This window comes from Martes martes (assembly GCF_963455335.1).
Source record: "Martes martes genome assembly, chromosome: 13".
NCBI classification, from domain to species: Eukaryota; Metazoa; Chordata; class Mammalia; order Carnivora; family Mustelidae; genus Martes; species Martes martes.
Window position 1 is genome coordinate 73,592,322 of NC_137901.1, and position 20,493 is coordinate 73,612,814.

Here is a 20,493-nt window from a genome sequence, read left to right on the forward strand (position 1 = left end):
CATTAACATTTGAAATAAGGATTGTGGCAGCGTAGAATGCTTCTGCGGAATAATGTTAAGCAAACGGAATAGCACAGGGAATATCATGCCCCTATCTATCTGCAAATAACACACATACAATCGGAAAAACACTTTGGAAGCTGGTGATATTTAAAGATGAGGAGGAAGAGGGGGATTATAGACAACATTTTTCTTTTAAGCCATTCTAATTATGTAAGGATTACTTGTTGACTCTTGTTTTATTTATTTTTATTATTTTTTTAAAGTGGGCTCGAGGGTCAGCATGGAACCCAGCATGGGGCTTGAATTCAGGACCCTGAGATTGAGACCGGGGCTGATACTGAAAGTTGGACTCTTAACTGACTGAGCCACCCAGGCGCCCCTGTTGACTGTTGCTTTGAGGAACATACTTATACCAACTGCTGAGAACGTGAAAGGGTGAAAATAGAAAGATTTAAGGCCAGATCTAAGCGCCGTTCCCAGCTGCCCATTTAACTCACTAGCTGTGCAACATGGAACAGTTTACAGTGCCTCTGTGAGCCCGTGATTGTTTTCTTTCTGCTGCAGATGAAGAAATGGAGGACAGCAGAGTCAGAAGTCATTCCGGGCAGTAACGTGCACAGCCCGAATTTAAAGACCAGTCTTGCCGGTGATCTTTCTGGGGTTACATGCGCACACCCCCCATTGAAATTCAGGGAGGACCAGGGCTGCTCCCCCATTAAGGGGACACCCACAAGCTCCCCTTTGCAGAGTGGCTGGTCTATTCGTGGTATGGTGGGCCTGTGCCTTTCATCTGATTTTGAGGTTTTCCAATTTTAATGAGAGAGAGAGAGAAAGTGAGAGCAAAGACTGAGAAGGCTCAGGGCTGACTGGAGCTGAGAAGCAGCAGCGTGGAGAGAGGTGGGGGGGTTGGTGACAAGGGGCTGGCAGTGCGCTGTAGCTGATTGAAGTTGCCAGCTGTGAAATCCCCATCTTGGTGCTGACAAGGTGAGAGCCAGTCCGAGGCAGGGGCCCCCAGGCAGGAGGCCAGTGGACTGTCACAGGAAATAACACACACCGGGGGAATGGCTGGGGAGGCGTTTGCCTCTGGACCCTGGCATGTCAGCTCCTAAAGACACCTAGAAAAATGACCAGGTGCAAAGTCCTCGGCAGCTTAGAGGAGAACTTGTCTGAGCTCAGCACCCACCTAGGGCAACAGTATCGACCACGGTCTCCTGGGAGACAGGGCACCTGTGTCTTTGTAAGACGCAAAGATGCTAGCCGAAGTCCATGTCTGGACTGTTTTAGGCATGGGGTGAATGTTTATTTTGGAGCTGAGGAAAGCGAGAGCAGAGCGGCAGAATGGCCCATGTGAGGTCATGCGGAGGGAGAGCACAGAGCTCAGATGCACAGCCTGGTCTTGGGTTCTTGGGTGACAGCTCTTTATGCCTCCTGAGCCCAGGGATAAGAAAAGAGCACTGGTGTCCCCTCCCAGTTGTGCCTGCAGGCGCTTCGCCCATGCAATGTCATGTAGGGACAACAACAAGGGCCTAAAGCCTTAACCCTTGTGGAGCCTCCTGGTGGGCAGAGGACAGGACCACCAGGGACAGGCATCGTGTCTCAGGGATGGATGGCTCTGGGCTGGAAAAAAGCAGAGGAAAGGGGGAGCTGAGATGAGTCAAATCCGTAATATCTTGAAAGACAAAGGGAGCCTCTAGAGCCAGGGTGCCTGGGTTCGAATCCCAGCTCTGCCCCTTACTGTCTGTGTGACCTGTAGCAAGTTACTCAACCTCTCTGACCTCCAGAGAGGAAAGGCTTTAGCCAACATTGTTACCATATCATTTTTACAGAGGATAACGAGGAAAAACTAGGGTGAGAAGCAGTGCATCACTGAGGTTTTTGCCAAGGTCACAGGTGGAAAAGGACTCTGGCTCTGAAGGTATTTCAGTGTCCCGCAGAGGGAAGACATGGATTCAACCAAGGGCAGTGTAGGGGATGAGTTAACTAGACAGAGCAAGGAGAGCAGTGACAAGAAAACCATCCATAGATGAGGGTATATGGACCAAGGACGGGGCCCAGGGGACTCAGATCAGGTCCGGTGGGAACACCCCAAAGAGACGGACTGGGGAAATGTGGAGTCTGTGCAATCAGCAATCAGCTAACCTTTTCTGCTTCAACTTGAAAAGCAAACAGAGTCTGCTGATTGCAGAGACCAAGTCATTAAGGGAATGCATGCGGTGCCCCAGACTGTCCCTGGGGAAGACCAAAGAAGGCCCTGGCCAGAGACCGCTCAGGAGACACAGAGGAGGTCCACAAGGAGAAGGGGGCAAAAGGGAGGCACCCGCCGCTCTCCGGTCTGGGATGTTTCCACCCTCGAGACATGTGGCTAATAATGCTTGGGTTTGAATTGGGACTGCCATTGGCAAACAGGATTGTATTTTGAGGCCACATGTGAAGCTGATCTCCTCTGTTTTTCTCTCTCTTTAGAGACCTGAAGCATGAAGCAGTTGGGGGAGAAATTAGGATATGAAACTATTCAGATAGTAAGATGTATACCGCAGAAACCCACTAATAAATATATCATATGCCCAGTTACTCTATAACTACAACAGTAGTGATATACACATTGTAATGACACACAACGTCTTACCATATATATTATATACTCATTACATGTAGACAAATATTCATGTCCTTCACTCTATTCTATTCTATCTATTGAGCACCTACTGTGTGCCGGTACTGACCTATGCACAGGTGATGCAGATACAGTTCTAACTTCCCTGGAGCTTACATTCTTGCAGGGACCTAATCTCTGTGTATTGCTGGTGTTGAGCGGGCACTCAGTCTGGATGTGGGGATTGAATGAATGGTGTCACTGCATGAGTATACATGGTGAATGAAGGAGGGGCCTGGGTACTCTAGTCACGAATGCATACATGATACACACCATGTACAGAGATAAATGCAGTGAAAGTAGTGTGTGTAGTTCTGACCTCCCCAGCATCACTTAAGAGAATCATTAACCCTTGTTAAACTCCCAAGCTACTCCCCCGGGAGAATGCCACTGAAAGCTGCCCATGTGGGAGGTCCTTCATATGATAATTATGGCTGCAATGAAAACCATCTCCTTTTGTGATGTTCAATTAGAGACTAATATTTAGAACTGCTCCTAGTTTTCTTTGCCTTGGGCATCTTTCTGGGATGCAAATGCACCGGACTCTCAGGTCAATTTCTGCACCCTAGATGTTGCCTCTCTGTCCTTTCAAGGTGTACCCCAAGGAAATTAATTTCATGTAGTTTATAGTATAGATCAGACTATCTGAAACACTCTTGAAACATGATGAAAACTCACTTTGTCATCTTCTTCTGATTCAATAAAAACAAACAGAAACTTCATGTTACAGAGCGCAGCCCTAAAGAAACCTTACACACAAACACATATGCTATTATAAATACATATAAATATACACGAACATATGTGCAAATGTGTCTATTCAGATACAGATGCATGAACATTCCCAGTCTGACACATACATATGCTTAATTAATATTTATTAAACTATCACATGAATGTATTTATTTCTATTTTCTCACATGGACAGGTCCTCTGCTAAATGTATGAGATGTCTCGTCTCACATGATCTTTATAAACCCTCAGAGTCAAGTGCAATACAAAAACATAAAAAGTAACATGAGAACATTACAACAAAGTAATAGCAGTGTTATTCTCTCTGAGTGGTGAAATATCAGGTGATTTTTGTTTCCCTTTTTATATTTCTCCAGACCTTCTGCAAAGGATATGAATGACTTTTCTGATCAGAAAGTTAAGAAATATAGGATTTTTTTCTGTCTGTGCTGCGAGGAACAATCCCCTGGATCGCCTGCTCAGTGTCTCCCACGGCAGCCTCATTATCCTTATTTTACAGATGAACAGCTGAGCCTCAGAAAGGTTAAATCACTTGCCCAGGGTCGTACAGTCAAGACGCAGTGATCTGCAGCAGGATCCAGGTGTCCTGACCCCAGCGCACAGCTCTTTTCTACTTTGCCTCTAATCGCTACTGCTTTAGCCAAGGATGCTTGTGCCTCCAGAGGTGGGGGCAGTCTGCCCAGAAAGAAATGAGGAGGTGATGAGGAACTGCCACTGTTTCATTCAAATTGTCCCAGGGTTATTTGCCTGGGAAAAATGAGGCTGTGGGGGAATAAAAAGCCCTATGAACTGTGTCCTGGCCAGAGTTCAAGGCCATTTTGGCAATGGAGCGAGCAGTAACGCGGGTGTTCAATCTCAATCTGGGAAAGGAAAGACTTGGTGTACCCAGTAGAAAACCCAAGACTAGGCATGAGATGCTCTTACTTAAGATTGCAAAAGAGCCCAACATTTAGCAAAGAGAGGGACTAGGGAGAAGGTAGTCATCACTATGCAAGGTCCTTTTCTTCGTAATTCTCCTGCAAATTAATTGTTTGATTCTAGGTTTATCATGCTGTAAGGGACACAGAGAGACTCATCAAAGACCTCAAAGTCACACAGCTAGAAAGGGACATACAGATGCAAGCTCAGGCCTGCCTGTTTCCAGAGGGTCAGCCAATATCTGACAACTCCTCCCGCCCATTTCTATACCAGCGGCAGGCATGTCCAATCAATCACTACATAGACCCAGGCACTCTAGGGCCACAGTCTGCTCTGTGAGCTACCAAGCTAAGCATTTTCTCCAGTGGTCCACCTACCAGCATCAACAGAACTCCCAACATTGCCACAATTTACTCACCCCTCCTGGAAACACCTCAAAAAGGACACAACGTTAGTTGGCTGATTGGCAGGGGAGAGGGCTATTTCTCCTTGAAAACTGGTAAGTACTCTGTGGAACTGAGGAGAGTGGAAGCCCACCACACTTCAGAAGAGATCCTGATGGGTGGGGAGGGGGGAGATGCAATGCTACAACGACATGGGAGGAACACGAAAGTGAAACACCTATGTGAATTTTGCAGAGTTCTTAATCCTTCCTCACTTTCAGTTCTTCATCCCATAACAGGCCAGCATTATTTCCTGGCAAAAGATCATTGCTTGGCACAAACAAAATAATGTCTAACTGTGTACATCTGGTATACCTAATAGGTGGGCACTCACTTGATAACCTAACTCATGTCCTTTTTTCTAAATAAAGACTCAGAAAGTATGAAGCCTGCAGGTACTGCATAGCAAAGAAAGCCTCCTTTTTTCAGAAAATGAAGTTTGTAAACCTGATTTTTTGTTGTGTTGTTGTTGAAGCTGGAAGGATTTAATATAGTACCTTGGAGGAGCCCGTATCAGTCAGGAAAATGGAAATTGCTCTGGATCATTTAAATAAAGGAATTTAATACAGGGAATTGGTTATTCAGATGATGGAAAGGTGAGACACCAGGATAGATTAGCAATGGCAGGAAGCCACTGCCAACCTAGGGCCAGAAGGAAAAATTAGGGCATTGGGTCATCCAATGGAAGGTTGCTGGTGGAAGGCAGCTTCATGGAAGAGGGGCGTTCCTAATGGGATCTGGAATTAAAGTCTCAGCTTCTGCTGGGGATGGTCCTCAAGGCAGTGATAAAGACAGATCAATACCCTGGCTTCTCTCTTTCCCCTGTGTTTCAATTGGCCATCACCGCCTATTATTGGCTGACCCTACCAGAAGGCAAGAAAACTAGAAAGCCTAGTTTCTAACAATTTAGAGTAGAGCAGAAAATGGGCAGAAATGCACCCGAGAGGAACCAGGAGAATCACTGGCATAGAGCAAAGACCACATCCAGGTTCAATCCAGGCTTTATGCGTCAAACTGTATGCTTACAAGATCTGCCTATTTTCCTATCTCTATCTATATATACTTATAAGCATTTATATTTTACATAGCTGTATGTACAGAGATGTGTGTGTGTGCATGTGTGCGTGCATATACTTCAAGGAAAAAGTTATAAGAAATCCAGAATTACAATTTTCAGGTGTTACAGCATCCAATGCTGGACTACAAACCCCTAGTCTATGTTAATTATTTATTACCCCATAACATATTGCCTCAACACCCGGTGTTTTGAAACATCCAATATCACTCATTATCTCATGGCTTTCTGGGGGTCAGGAGTTCAGGAACGGTGTATCTGGGTGCCTCTGCCTCAGAGTCTGGGGTAGAACAGGTAACAGCCCTCAAATATGTCCACATCTAAATCCCCACCATATGGGAATATGTTAACTCACATGGCAAGAGGGATTTTGTAGGTGTGATTAAATTAAGGATTTCGAGATGGAGAGATTATCCTGGTGGCCCCCAAATGTAATCAGAAAGGTCCTTGCAAGAGGGGGTGGTGGAGGGGGGAGGTTCAGCAGGGAAGAAGGCAGTAGTAATGGCATGGTGACAACACGCTGGAGGGAGGCAGCCAGGAGCCAAGAAGTGCTGAGTCCCAAACCAATGGAAGGTTCAATTGTGTCACGTAAGCTAACCAGTTTGTGGAAACTTATTGCAGCAGCAAAGGACAACTCATGCGGGGTCTGTCCTGACGGTACAGTGGCGATGGCAGCCAGTGCATGGGCTGTCTGAAGGCTTGATGGAAGCTGGAGGGTCCTTTCCAAGAAGGCTCACTGACATGGCTATCGGCCAGAGGCTTCAGCTCTCTGCCATAAGGGACTCCACTGAGCTCCTGGAGTGTTCTCATGACAGGGTGGCCGGCTCTCTCAGAGCACATGATCTAAGACAGAGTTGGGCAAATGCCAAACACCTTCGATAACCTGGTCTCGGAAGTGATGTATCATCACGACTGACCATCTATTGGTCACACAGACCAACTCTGGTACAACATGGGAGGAGGCCATGCAGGGAGGTGAATGCGAGAGGTGGGGAGTCATCAGGCACCGTCTTGGAAGCTGATGAACATAGTAACGTTGGACCTTCTTCACCTATAGGCCCCATCTCAGTGGTCTGTACCACCCACACAGGAAAACCGTAGCCATCCTGAACTTCCTCCCCTTTCTAGAAACACATCTGGTTATAGGTTGAATTGTGTGCCCCCCTCGCCCCTCAGAACAGGTTGAAATCCTAATCCCCAGGACCCCAGAATGTTACAGTATTTGGAGACACCATCTTTATAAAGGTAGTCAAGTCAAAATGAGTTCATCAGCGTGTCCTAAGCCAATATGACCGGCGTCCTTAGGAAAAGAAGTGAAATTTGGAAAGACACAGAAATGCAGAGCCAAAACCCCATGAAGACACATAGGAAGGGGTGCTGACAGGTGTTGACAGGAGATTGCAATGATGCATCCCCAAGCCAAGGAACATCACAGATGGGCAGCAAACCACCAGAAGCTAAGAGAGATGCATGGAACACTTCCTTCTCCAGCACCTACGGGGACCACGGCCCTGCCAACACCCTGATTTCAGACTTCTGGCCTCCAGAGCTGGGTGACATTTCTGTTTTTCTAAGCCATTCAGTGGGGAGGCCCTTTGCTCTGCAATCCGTAGCACAGATAGAACATCATGCGATCTATTCTTTTTCTTTGAAAAACAGCATTTCTTTTCTTTTCAAGTTCCAGCAGGGTTGCCTATAGAGAATTTAGAAAATAAAGTGGCAGGGGAAAAAAAAAAACATTAAAAATTGCCCTTAAGTCTGTTACTTGGGGACAACCCCTCTTAATGACCAAGTTGCCGTATTTCCATCCTGTGTTTGTTTCTGCACGTGTCTCTGGATACATCTAGTTAACACCCACTCAGGTAAAACGGTCTTATGTTAAAGGCGAAATGGAGTTAGCCATGCAGACATGCAGGGAACCCCGGGACCCCACCCCACCGCTCTCGCTTGCCCAGGACTGCCCATTATATCGAGACAGAAGAGGCTGGGACTCCAGACACCTGCTTGCAGTCCTCCTTCTCCCCACTCGTTTCCTAAATAATTGTTTTAAAATGCCCCCAGCTATCACCTGAAGGCTCTTGTAGCATTCTGGAAAGTGAATGTTTTAGGCAGCTTGGGCTGTTCGACATCGAGCTGATGAAGATCTGGCCCGCGGAGGTCTCCGCTGTGTGTACTCACCATGGGCTTGCTCACATCAGCGATGCAGCCACGGACACACACACCAGGTACCAGGCCAGAGCGGGAGGCCACCTGGCAGGTTGCTGGGCCACTCCCTGGGTGGTGGAGGCAGAACTAGAAGCTAGGTCCTCTCTCTGTTAGAAAGTGAGCTCCTCTCTTTATGATTCCTCTTTCACACACTGTGGATCATGAACCATTTCTGCCTAAACACCAGCCCCTCCACTTGGGAAATAATTGTGCCAAGGCCTGGGTTCCAATGACGAGGAGGGGGCTTTGTACTTGACTCTTGGGGTCCTGAGTTTCCCCCAGTGGGTGGGGAGTGGCGGAGGGCACAGACTCCCAGGGCAGACCCTAGACCCTTATACAAGGAATGTGGTTGAGGTTCTCTTGGAGCAACGGGATGTAAAAGCCAGGGGGAGGGAGGCGATCAGGCTTTGAGGCAGGAGGGTGCAACGTGCTGTCGTGAATTACAAGGTTTGCAAGTTAAATTAAACTGAATTCACTTTTAAATAGAACAGAATAGAATAAAATAAAATAAACCCAACTCTCTAAATTTCCTTACAGCGCTAGCTATTCAGAGCCCATAGCTTTCCCAACCCTAAAAGTGCCCCCCGGCCCCAGCCTGAGACTTCTGATGCAGCATCTTCAGAATGGGGCAAAGAAGGACCACCCACCCCCTCAAGGTTGACACCTGCAGGGCCTTCACAAAACCCCACAGCCCACAGACTGACATCCCAACCTGGAGTGAACTTCCAGACACCCCACTCCTGGCTTCCCAGAGTCATCCACCCAATGGCTTCTTGGAAAAAAAAAAAAAAGGAAGGCATTTCATTTTTCTGCTCAAATGCAAATATGACATATCTGTGCCACCCAATTTTCCTGACAGAGGAATAATTATATCAACATAATTAAGTCTCCAATGCAAAAATTATCTGTACTACATACATCGACACTATACTTCCCGCATCAGAGGGCCATTGTTCTAGGCAGTAATTACCAAGCCACCTTTGACATGTCTTATTTCAATTTAAATGGAAATGAAGCTCGTATGTCTTCTCAGCCCACTAGTCCATGTGATTGCAGAAATAAAGAAAATGGACTTTGAAATTTCTCAAGTGTCCACTGTTCTGCACCCAAAAGGGTAGTGTGAGAACAATTTATTCCATACCCTCAGCTCCCTACTTTGGGCCTCATGTAGCTCATCAGTACAATGGGCTCATCTCTTGCATGTTTCCCCTGCTCTCTGTTCATGATCAGAGAGACAGTGTCCATCATCATCCCCTAAGCGTTCTCTTGCTGTCTTAAACTGCTGTTCCTCTCTCCCACACAGCCCCTTGTCTGTGCTGTATCCTGGAAATCACTCAAGGGAAACTATCTATCATCTGATGTCTTTCCTGATTAAAAGGCCCCTGTTCCTCCTCATTTCTCACAGTCCAAACTGTGTGGTTAAACCCAGAGGCCCTTCAGAGTCCCTCAGCCCATCTTCCAGGGTTCTTCTCTTTCTACTGCCCACACTCTGCACCCCACATCCTGGAAAGTCTCACGTTCTTCAGAGCTCCCAGACATCCTGTGTTCCTTCCTGCCTCTGTGTCTTTGCACCTACTGTTCCTCCACCTGAAATGCTCTTCCCTGCCGACAAGTGAACTCCTACTCATCCTTCAAGACCCATTTCAGAGTCACTTCCTCCATGATGCTTTCTCTATCACCTACAGTCTGACCCCAGGCCAGTCTTGTCCCCCACCCACTCTCCCTTCAGTTTCCTCATCTATAAAGTGGGAATGACTTTAGCATGCCTGTGCTGTGGGACTAGCTGGGGGCTCACGTGGGAGGTGCCTGCCACACTGCATACCACGTAGCAGGCACTCCATAAACATCAGCCCTCTTTCACGTTCCCAGAACAACTGGGTGACAGCCTGTGACGTGTGACAGGCTGACAGGGGCTCCTCTATTGTGACGTTTTCTCACATTCCCCCCCACCTCCCCTGGCTCTCTCATGCTCCTCATTTAGTCCTCCAGGCCCCTCAACCCTACACCTCATTAGCCATACCAAATTAAAGCCCCTGACCTGGTCCTCCAAATCCTCCCTGTCCTCTTCTCCACCGAAACATGCTCCTCTTTGTCCCACTTCCTCACCATCAGCTCGTAAGTCATGCAAACAGGCCCCCAAATCAGATAAAATCATTATTGCCAACATGCTACCCCCCAGCCTGTCTACTATCTGGTTACGTCTTGTCCATGTTAACATCTTTATGTGTCCAGGGCATCCCAGGAGAGACTTGGCTCAGGATTACAGACACTGCTTACGAGTCCAGGAACACAGCCCCTACCCCCCACTCCTGAATAAAGTCCTCCGGGCCAGCAGTGACTGAAATGATTGTATTCCAACGGCTACACACAGTCAGGGAGAGGCAGCCCAGTGGTAAGATTGAGAAACACACCAGACATGAGAGCTGGACATGGGTCCACCCCTCTGCAGCCAAGAACCCGTGCTAGCGTCTGTCCCCCTCGACACCACAGCAGCCATCAGGTCCCTCTCCATCTGCACTTGAGACCGCTGTGAGGCCCTGATCACGTCTTCGTGCTTTGTAAACTGTGAAGAGCTCCACGCACACGAGATTATTATTTATCACATGGCCTCTTCCCCTCTCCAGAGATCCACTTCTCTTCAGGCACGTCCAATCGCTTCGTAATGATGGAAGCCCCAGCCGGCATCCCCAATGAGCCAGAGAACCATCCCGTGTGAGCTCAAGTAAGCAGAAACAAACCCTCCCAGGGACATCAACCTTCATTAATACAGTCTTGCGTTCCTAGAGGCACCCCCCACCACCCAAGACGTGATCAGACAGGACATGCATCAGAGCTGCAGGGACCGGCGATCAATGCCAGATCCTTTCCCCACCCCCCCACACCCCCCACACCCCCACCCCCGCCGCTACCCCATGCTTGGACCCCGGTCAAGGCCGTCTGGCTGTGAAATGGGTGGAGGTGGGAGCTGTTGTCAGAGAAAACAGTGCATGCGACATTAACAGCTAAAGACGCCGATAAACAGCGTGCGGCCAGGCGTGATAATGACCGGAGATTAAGACAATGATTTCCGGACTAGATTGGCTTCCATCTGCTGAGACAAGAGAATGTGCAGAGACGCTAACACTCTAGTCTCATCTCGAAGCAGTGGAAAGTTACACTTATTGATTGGGAAATCGGCTTTTTGTTGTTGTTGTTGTTGTTATGACTCTCATTTATTTGTGCTACTTCTGGGGGTGGGGGATAGTTTCAAGAGTTTGTTGACTCCTTTAAGTCAAGGGCGCGATGTGGTCTCCAGACAGGGGTTCTGGACGGATTTTTATTTTCTGGACCGAAGAAGACTGTGCTAGAAAGAAGCGTTACTGACAACATTGACGTATTGACATCCACTGACAGTTGCCATGGACGTGGGGAGGGAGATCATTCCTTGCTCAGGGTGCCAGGAAGGTGGCTGTTCTGTGCATTTCAGCATGAACAGCAGCATCCTTGGCCGTGACCCAGTAGATACCAGCAGCACCCCCGCCCCCAAGTTGTGCCCATCAGAAATGTCTCCAGATATTGCAAAATATTCCCTGAGTGGCAAAACCCAATGCAGCCGAAAGCCAAGCTAAAGGCAGAAGGGCAGGCAAGAGACCTCATTTTAGAAAAGATACAGACTCTGTATCAGACAGATGTGAATTTGAATCCTGAACAAACCACTTCCTGCTGTGTGACCTCATCTTAGAAGATCAGTCTCCCCCTTCCATGGGTTCAGGGGATCTGGAATAAAGAGAGTCTAACAAAGTGCAAGCCACCCCCAGGGAGGCACCTTAGCGGCTGGTTAGGAATGCAGATGCTCGGGCCGTGTCCCAGATCTGCTGACACAGGATCTACCTTTGAACCTCATCCCCAGGTGATCTGTGTGCACGTGACATTTGCTCGAGAAGTGCCCGTGTCGTGATTGGGAGCTTACATTTCAGAGTCCAGGAGAAGGATTACATGTCCCAGTGCTAATCTTTCCTACTTCTTAAGCCTTGGGCAAGTCACTTCGTCCCTCTAAGCTTTTTTTTTTTTTTTAATTGTGTAAAATAGAGGAAAAAATACTACCTCGCTCATAAGGTCGAAAGTGCAGCTTTAATTAGACAAATCGTGGAAAGCATGGAAAGCACTTTGCCCCATGTCGGCCCCGTAGCAGACAGGCGGTAAATGTTTCCAGACGGCCCCCTCCTCCTTTGAGTTGCCTCCCAGACTAGAACATTAGGAGGCCTGGGCTCCCAGCAGGGGAACATAGAGATGGGGAAGGTCCCTCCATACACTTTTGTGATCTTCCTTTTGATGGAGTCTAAAATTATATCAGCCACTTGGCCACTCATGGTCCATTTATTCATTTATTGACTCAGCGGGAAAGAAAAACAACTAGGCGGTGTGCACTCTCTTGCGTGCCCTCCACATCTCAAGGTTATGGCCCAGCGGCATGTGCCTCTTGGATGAACAGGCTCATCAAATCCACCTCGCAGCTGGGGCCCACCGGCTCTTGCCAGCTCCATCCGTCCCGCCCTCCCCAGCACTCGGGGTCAGCTCGAGCTTCTCATGGAGGGGCTTGGCTCATGGGGGCTGCCGGGACCGGAAGACAGGCCTCGCTGGTCCTTGTCAGTGCAGGCACCTGGCTCTTTGACTCTCTCCCCATGCCAGGGAAACATGTCAGCCAGAGCCCCCAGAGGCTATACAAGGCATGTACTACACTCCCCCTTCCTTATGGCAGCAAAAAGAGCCATATGTGCATAAAAAGGGAATCAGAAAGGAAGTGGCATGTGGCCTGGGTGGGTCCACCCTGGGGAAGAAGGCTGGGAGGAACTGGGGAGTAAGATGGGAACAAAGTGAGAGAATTCAGATTACCCATCAAATGGTAATGTCGGCATGAAGTTACACCTGGGGTCCACAGGTGGTCCACTGGTCCACTACGTGGCCAGTGCGAAGTGAGCAGCTGAATTCCTAAGTGCATTTAATTTTAATTAACTTGAATTTATATAGCTCCACGAGGCGGGGGCTACCCCATTGGACACCGCCACTCCAGGGGCTTCGTATACATTGCAGTGAGATAGCAATTAATCTAGGGGCGCCTGGCTGGCTCAGTCGGTGGAACACATGACTCTTGATCTCGGGGTCAGGAGTTTGAGTTCCCCATTGGGCATAGAGATTACTTTTACAAAAATTAAAAAAAAAAAAAAAAAAGTAAAGAGTCTGAACATCTGTGAAACCTCTGTGCTTCACCTGGCCTGACTGCTGGAGAGAAAACTAGAGATACTCTGAAGTTTCTAAGGGCCCTTGGGTTCAAAGTTTCTGATTCTAATATGCCAAGAGGTGTTATTATTCTATATTCTAAAGACTCAAAGTAGTGAAGGGCAGACGGGCCCAGGAAACCCTACTGATTAGTACGGGTAGTCCCTACCTTCAGTTTTTAAAATAGCAGGCTCTTGGTTTTGCATATGCAAATGACCCACAGAGTCAACTCCACTGGGCAGTAGATATTTGAGCACCTACTGGGTGTGTGGTTAACGTTTGGGCCCCACAATGGCAGAGTCAAGAAGAAAGGGATGCCTAAGAGGAGGAAGCATGTGGTATAGCTGGAGGAAAAGGGTATAGAAGCAGAGTAACCACATCCCTAGGACAGAGGCAGGAACCATAAGCTAAACAGGGTAGGCGACTGTGTGGTTAGAGTGTGGCTGGGAGGAAGTGCTGTCTCTCACTTCTCCCAGGCTCTGTCTCCCCATCTGTAATACAGCCAAAAAGCAGCGTCTACATCAGGACTCCTGCGTCTACACACGTTCCCCAAGAGTCTTGTTAACGTGTATATCCCGACTCAAAGATGTAGAATGGGGCCTGGGAGTCAGCACTTCTGCAGCCACTGCTGGTCTGTGAGTCACGCTGTGAAAAGCAGGTGGTAGGTCACAGGGCATTTGTGAGAATTAACTAACATCAGGTATACGTGGTAAGCTGTTACATAAATAATAACAATTAAAAAAAAACAACAATGACTAAATATGAACTATATACAACCCAACTTAAAATCAACCTCCAAGGGTGGCTCAGTTGGTTAAGCATCTGCCTACGGCTCAGGTCATGATCCCAGGGTCCTGGGACAGAGCTCTGCATTGGACTCCCTGCTCAGCGGGGAGTCTGCTTCTCCCTCTCCCTTTCCCTCTGCCTCTCCCCTCGGCTCGCACTTGCTCTCTCTTTCTCTCAAATAAATAAATAAAATCTTTTAAAAAAAAAAACCAACTTCCAGTTAAAATCTGTAACAGAAAAAACAACAACAAAAACAACAACAAACCATGGGGTCACAAAACAAGGTTCTGTTTGTACTTGTTCTATGAAGAGGAATCCTTCCCCACCACCCCCTCGCCCTGGTTAAGTTCATCTTAACTATTAACATCATCACACAAACATTAGAATTCTCCCGAAGATCCCATCTGAAAATCATGTCAGTTAAAATGTAAACATAAGGGGTGCCTGGGTGGCTCAGTAGGTTAAAGCCTCTGCCTTCGGCTCAGGTCATGATCCCAGGGTCCTGGGATCGAGCCCCGCATCAGGCTCTCTGCTCAGCGGTGAGCCTGCTTCCTCCTCTCTCTCTCTCTGCCTGCCTCTCTGCCTGCTTGTGATCTCTGTCAAATAAATAAATAAAATCTTTTAAAAAAATGCAAACATAATTATCAAACTTGAAATGTAGTATCCTTGACTTGCAGTCTTTCATGGCAGCCCAACATTAAGCCACAACATAGCCTCTCCCTCTAACAACAGAAGTGTGTACACAGACTGTATACTTGGGGGTTTCTGGCCAAGGCAGTGTCTTATGATAAATATGGGGTAGGCTGAACCAGGGAAGGCATTTTGGGGTGGGAGGGCTCTGGTAGAAATGGACGACAGCAGGACCATCCTTGGGAAACTGAGAGCAGATACACTTTCAAATGAGCCACAAAAAGATGTGTGTCACATGACCCCTCACAGTGGTGGGGGCCAAAGGAAAACCCTCAGGCAGCCTTCTTTACTCCCACCTGATTTTTACCAGGGGTAAAAGTGGGTACTAGGGAGACTTATTATTTAGTTCCCTTTAAAATGTGCAAGACCCTCTTTTATCTCCTGACTTCCTATTAACCCATTTTATAGATGAGGAAGCCAAGACTCAGAGAAGATAGGTGACTTGCCCCAGACATAGTCTGGAAAGGCTAGAGCCAGGATTTAAATCTAGCTCTGCCGTCTGTTTCCCCTTCCACTTTTCCTTCCAATAGAGCTTAGAATAGGAGTCAGCAAACCACAGCCTGTGGGCCAAATCTGGCCCACTGTTTGGTTTTTTTTTTTTAATAAAGTTTTATTGGGACACATATGCCCATTCACATGTATTGTTTATGGCTGCTTCTGCACAACGATGTGCAGAGTTTGGTGACAAAGAGTATAAGCTGCAAAGTCTAAACTATTTACTCTCTGGCCCTTTACAGAAAACATTTGCTGATCCCTGGCAAACAGCATCCAATTGCTACCTGGGCACAACCTCAGGAGGTTTTGCCAGGCTCCCTGGAAGAGGTGAAAACCATCTTATTTACTGAATTTCTTTCCTTTTGTTTGCTGAGAAGTGACATCAGTCTTCTTTTTTTCTCCCCACCCACCAGCCATGAGCTCACAAAGGCTGGAGCCTAAAGGATTCCCCGAGTGTTTGTTTATAAGCCTCTCTCCAGCAGGACATTTTGTCTCCAAATCACTGCCAAACTTAATAACAGCATCGACCACGTCATCTCCCACCAAAAACATACGGGAAACTTAGCTCTGTGCCCAGCTGGGTGGATGTCAGCTGCGGAGAGCTGCAAATTGCCTAAACAAGGACAGATGTAGCTTGTTTTTGCCTTTCTTTTTCTATTTGAAAACTTTTCAGGGGGAAGATGAGAATGCCGTTAGGGAAATGGATGTGTTGATTCTAATTATCTGAGTGGGCAGCAGAGGTGACTAGCAGCAGGATGGGCTCGGCATCATTTACCTGGAGTGCAGCCAAGGCAAAGCTGGGGAAAGGGGAGAATTCCAATGAAGCCAGTGCCCAGGACACTGAAGATAAATAAGGAGGCATCCATGAACCCATGGGTTACAAGGCAGGACGGCACATGGGGAGCGATTTTCCCAGAATTGTCTAACGGGAAATGATCCAACCACTGACCTAGGCTTCTATCTTTGCTCTGAAACTCAGAGTTGGTTGGATCTCAAAGGGGATCTGAGGTGCTGTCTGCTCTGGGTCTCATTCTTGTGGTGATGAAGATGGTAGTGATGATGATGGTGGTGGTGTTGGTCATGGTGATAGTCATGGTGGTGGTGGTGATCATGATCATGGTTGTCATGATGATGATGGTGCTGATGGTTATGGTCATTATGGTCATGATGGTGGCGACAATGATAATGGTAGTGGCAATGATAACTGGGAACATGATGACAGTGGTGGTGGGGTGATGAGGATCATGATGGTAATGGTAATGATGGTGGCAGTGATGTTGATGATAATGAGGAGGCTGGTAGTAGTGGTGATAATGAGGGTGAGGTGATGGTGATAGTGATAATGATAGTGATGAAGATGATGGTGATGATGATGAAGATGATGGTGGGTGGTGATGATGATAGTGGTGATGATGATTGCTATGGTCTGGATGTTTGTGTCCCCCAACCCCAAATTCTTTTTTTTTAAAGATTTTATTTATTTATTTATTTGTTTGTTTGATATTATTTTATTTATTTATTTATTTATTTTCTATTATTTATTATAAGATCACAAGTAGGCAGAGAGAGAGAGAGCGGGAAGTAGGCTCCCTGATGAGCAGAAAACCCGACTCCAGGCTCGATCCCAGGACCCTGGGATCATGACCTGAGCCAAAGGCAGAGGCTTAACCCACTGAGCCACCCAGGTGCCCCTCCCAACCCCAAATTCTTATGATGAAAGCCTAATCCCCAAGATAAAGATATTAGTAGGCGAGGCTTTAGGAGGTGATTAGGCCATGATGGTGGAGCCCCTCATGAATGGAATTAGTGCTTTTATAAAAGGGGCTCCAGAGAGCTCCCTAACCCTTTCCACCACTTGAGGACACAACAAGAAGGTGCCAGCTACAAACTAGGAACACGGCTCTTACCAAAACATGACCATGCTGATGTCTTGATCTTGAACTTCCCAGCCTCCAGTGTTGTCAGCACTAAATTTCTGTTGGCTAAATGCCACCTAATCTATAACATTCTGTTGTAGTAGCCCAAATGGACCAAGACAATGATGATAACAATAAGTTCGCTTTGCATCAGCCACCACGACAAGCATTTAAACACACTGTCTCATTAAATCTTCCCCACAACGTTGGGAAGGGGTTGCAGTGACTATCCCCATTTTATAAGAGAACAGAGACACAGAGAAGGTGAGCGTCTTGACCAAAGTCACACAGGAGGAAAATGATGGAACTAGGATTTGCATCTAGGTCCCCTTACTTCCATATCTTGTCCTTCTGTCAAGCTCTTTCTTCATTCAACATTAATTTTTTTTCATGCCTTGTATGTGCCCAGCAATGTTCTAGAGCAAAGGTGAACATATTTTTTTTCTGTAAAAGGCCAGATAATAAATATATTTGAGATTTTATGTGTGAAGTGGTCTCTGCCACAGTCCCCTCTGCCATTGGAGTGTGAAAACAGCCATAGACAAATACATAAATAGCTGTGACTATGTTCTAATAAAACTTTATTTACAAAATGGAACAGAAACAGAAGACAGGCCAGATTTGGCCCTCCGATTGCGGTTTGCTCACCTCTGGTTTAGATCAAGGGATAGCCAGAGAGTTTTGTGGTGTGGCCTCAGGGGCCAGTGTAAGAATGGGAGGGCTCTACTTTGATGTAACACAAATTTGCATTAGCTTTGAATTTAAAGGGGGGGTGGGACTTTGCTATTTAAAAACAACAACAACAACAACAAGGTGGTACTCTCTGGCTAACTCCTCCCTGCCTCCCAGCTGAGAGAAGCAAAAGGGTGCGTCTCCCCAGAGATAAGGTGACACATCTGGAATCTACATCTGGATTTGCAGGAGGTACAGAATCCACCTGGAAGGCACCAGAGAAAGGGAGGGATCTACAGGGACTCTGTCGCCTGCTGAGGCAGTCATTTCTCAGCACTGCAGTTTAATAAGAGGTGGAATTTCCCCTGGTCTGAGTCTGAGGCTGGAGAAGCCTCAGATGGGACAAAGGAGCCTAAATAACTTCCAGTTTGAGATGCTGTGACCCTGTGCAGAGGTCATGGGGTGCAGGGACGTGCTCCTTCCAGAGGAGGCTGCCTCCTCGACCACCCAAAGCTTGCAGATCCTTGACCACCAAATTCTAGACTCCCACAGCAGAAAGGGCCTTAGAGATGATCCAATCCATTTTACAGAGAGAGAAACTGGCCCCCGCTCAGGGAGAGGCATGACCCCAGGTCACACAGCCTGGGAAAGGCACAAGTGGGGCTTCTGAATCCAGGCCCCCTGACTGCCAGGCAGGCTCCTCCCATGACAGGAGCTGCTCCCTTGGGGAGCAGGGAAAGGAAAATCAGGCTGCCCGCTTCTGGCCTCCTCTCCCCCTTCTTTGATCTGTCCTACTTATGAGACCTCCCAACTGCAAGAGTCACAGAAAAGATGTAACACAGAAAGGGGAGAAAAGTCGAGGAAGAGCCAAGAGAATAAGTAGAGAAGAGAAAACATAAAGAGAACCTGGGGCAGAACAGAGAGGGTCGAGGGACACAGACACGGCCTCTGCAGTGGGCCTCCAAGGGCTTCTCTCTAGAATCCATTCCCTGTCCTTCCGATTTTCCTTGGGGGAGCTCTTCTTCCCCTACTCTCCATCAGCATGGTTAGGCTAGGGCTGCCTCTACACCAGGATTCAGGGCTGGGCACATCTCCCAGAACCATCCAGTCAGAGAGACTGTACCCTTTGGCCCTGATGCTTACTTTCGGGATGGGCAGGGAACCCAAACCAGGCCCATCAGAATCAGCGAGATTCCATTTCTGGACTTCTGTCTGAGTTATTGGGTACAAGGGACCATCTTATCCCTGAGGCTGGTTTGCTGATGATGTTTCGGCACGACTGCTGCCCCTGAGAAGGAAAAGCCTACCTGAGAATGGGGATGGAGAGGACGGTTGAGCCAGTGGTGTCCTGGTAAATATTTAAAACTGGCTGGGGGAGGGTGGAAGGAGGGAGCCCTGTTTGGAGGAGCATTTGCCAATTTTCATGGTATAAATTTTTCTTCAATCGCTAATGTCAGTCTTCCAAACTGACATCATCAAGCACACAGTTAGGAAAAGATGGGCACAATTAGCTCTGGTGAGCTGATGTGAGTTGACCCTAACATACTACCTTCAGTCTGTCCACATCATCTGAGCCCCTGAATTCCACTGGACCTGAAATCGGGGTCTCTCGACTTTTCCATTCGATGAACCCATATATTCTCTTTCGCTTAGGCCAATTAGAATTTTGTTTGTCACTTACAACCAAAAGCGCCATAATTTAGACCAGTTTGCTCATCTTTTCCTGCTACGTTACACTTGCAATTCCAAACCAGCCAGTTCTCCTAGTAAAAACCGTTTTCTTTCCCACTTCTTGGTCTATCCTCAAGTTCTGAGGTCTCCTTCTGACTTCTCAATGTTTAAGCTCAGCCAAAATAAAAAAGGGTCCCCAAAAGAGATGAATCACCCTTCCCACTGAATCAGCGTTTGGAATCAGATGATCAAGTCTGATTTGGGGAACCCTCGATTTCCTTGGGACCACTATCTTCTGAAGATGTCCAACTGTGCCAATGATCCTGCTTTCCATCATGAAGATTAACCTTCCCAAGCCTTCCTGACATGCAATTAAGTGAAGCATAATCTCATCTAAACAATTTGAATTGTATCTATTTGAATAATTTAATGTACACCTGCCACATTCAATCAATACTTGCCCCCCCTTTCTTTTTAAAATAATTAACTTTGCGCAGTTAAGTTACTCTAATTTCCAGCAAGTCCGAAGTGACTAAAGTTCAATCGGTGAAGTCTCGGGGGACAAGATTAGTATCTACTCTTCTGTTCACCATCTCAACACTCCATGCATTATTTGTAATTGGTATTAGCAACTTTAAATTCTGATTAATTACAGGAGAGCCTGTTCTCAATGCAGAAACAAAGCCACGAGTTGGGGAGTAATAGACCCAATTATTCTGAGGTAGGCTTTCCGTAATAGATTTTATTATCAAGATATCTCATCTCAGAGGCAAACGCTAAGAAGCTCATTTCATTAGACGCTACCACCTCTTGAACTGAGACAAGCACATTCATCGTTTGGGATAAAGATAGATTGGAAGAATTCCGTCCCAGATACGTGTCCGAGGCTAGTGGCATGGGGTCCCACATCCCTTTCGGGACCAAGTTTCTTTTGGAGAGACACCTTTGTGGGGAGAC

The 20,493-nt window shown here is 47.2% G+C and overlaps 1 protein-coding gene across 1 annotated transcript in view; it reads right to left on the minus strand.

Annotated features, from left to right (window-relative positions):
* Positions 1 to 20,493, minus strand: part of MYO18B (myosin XVIIIB) — a gene marked incomplete at its 5' end in the record, with an annotated part of 220,584 nt that overhangs the window by 40,205 nt on the left and 159,886 nt on the right. The window lies entirely within an intron of this gene.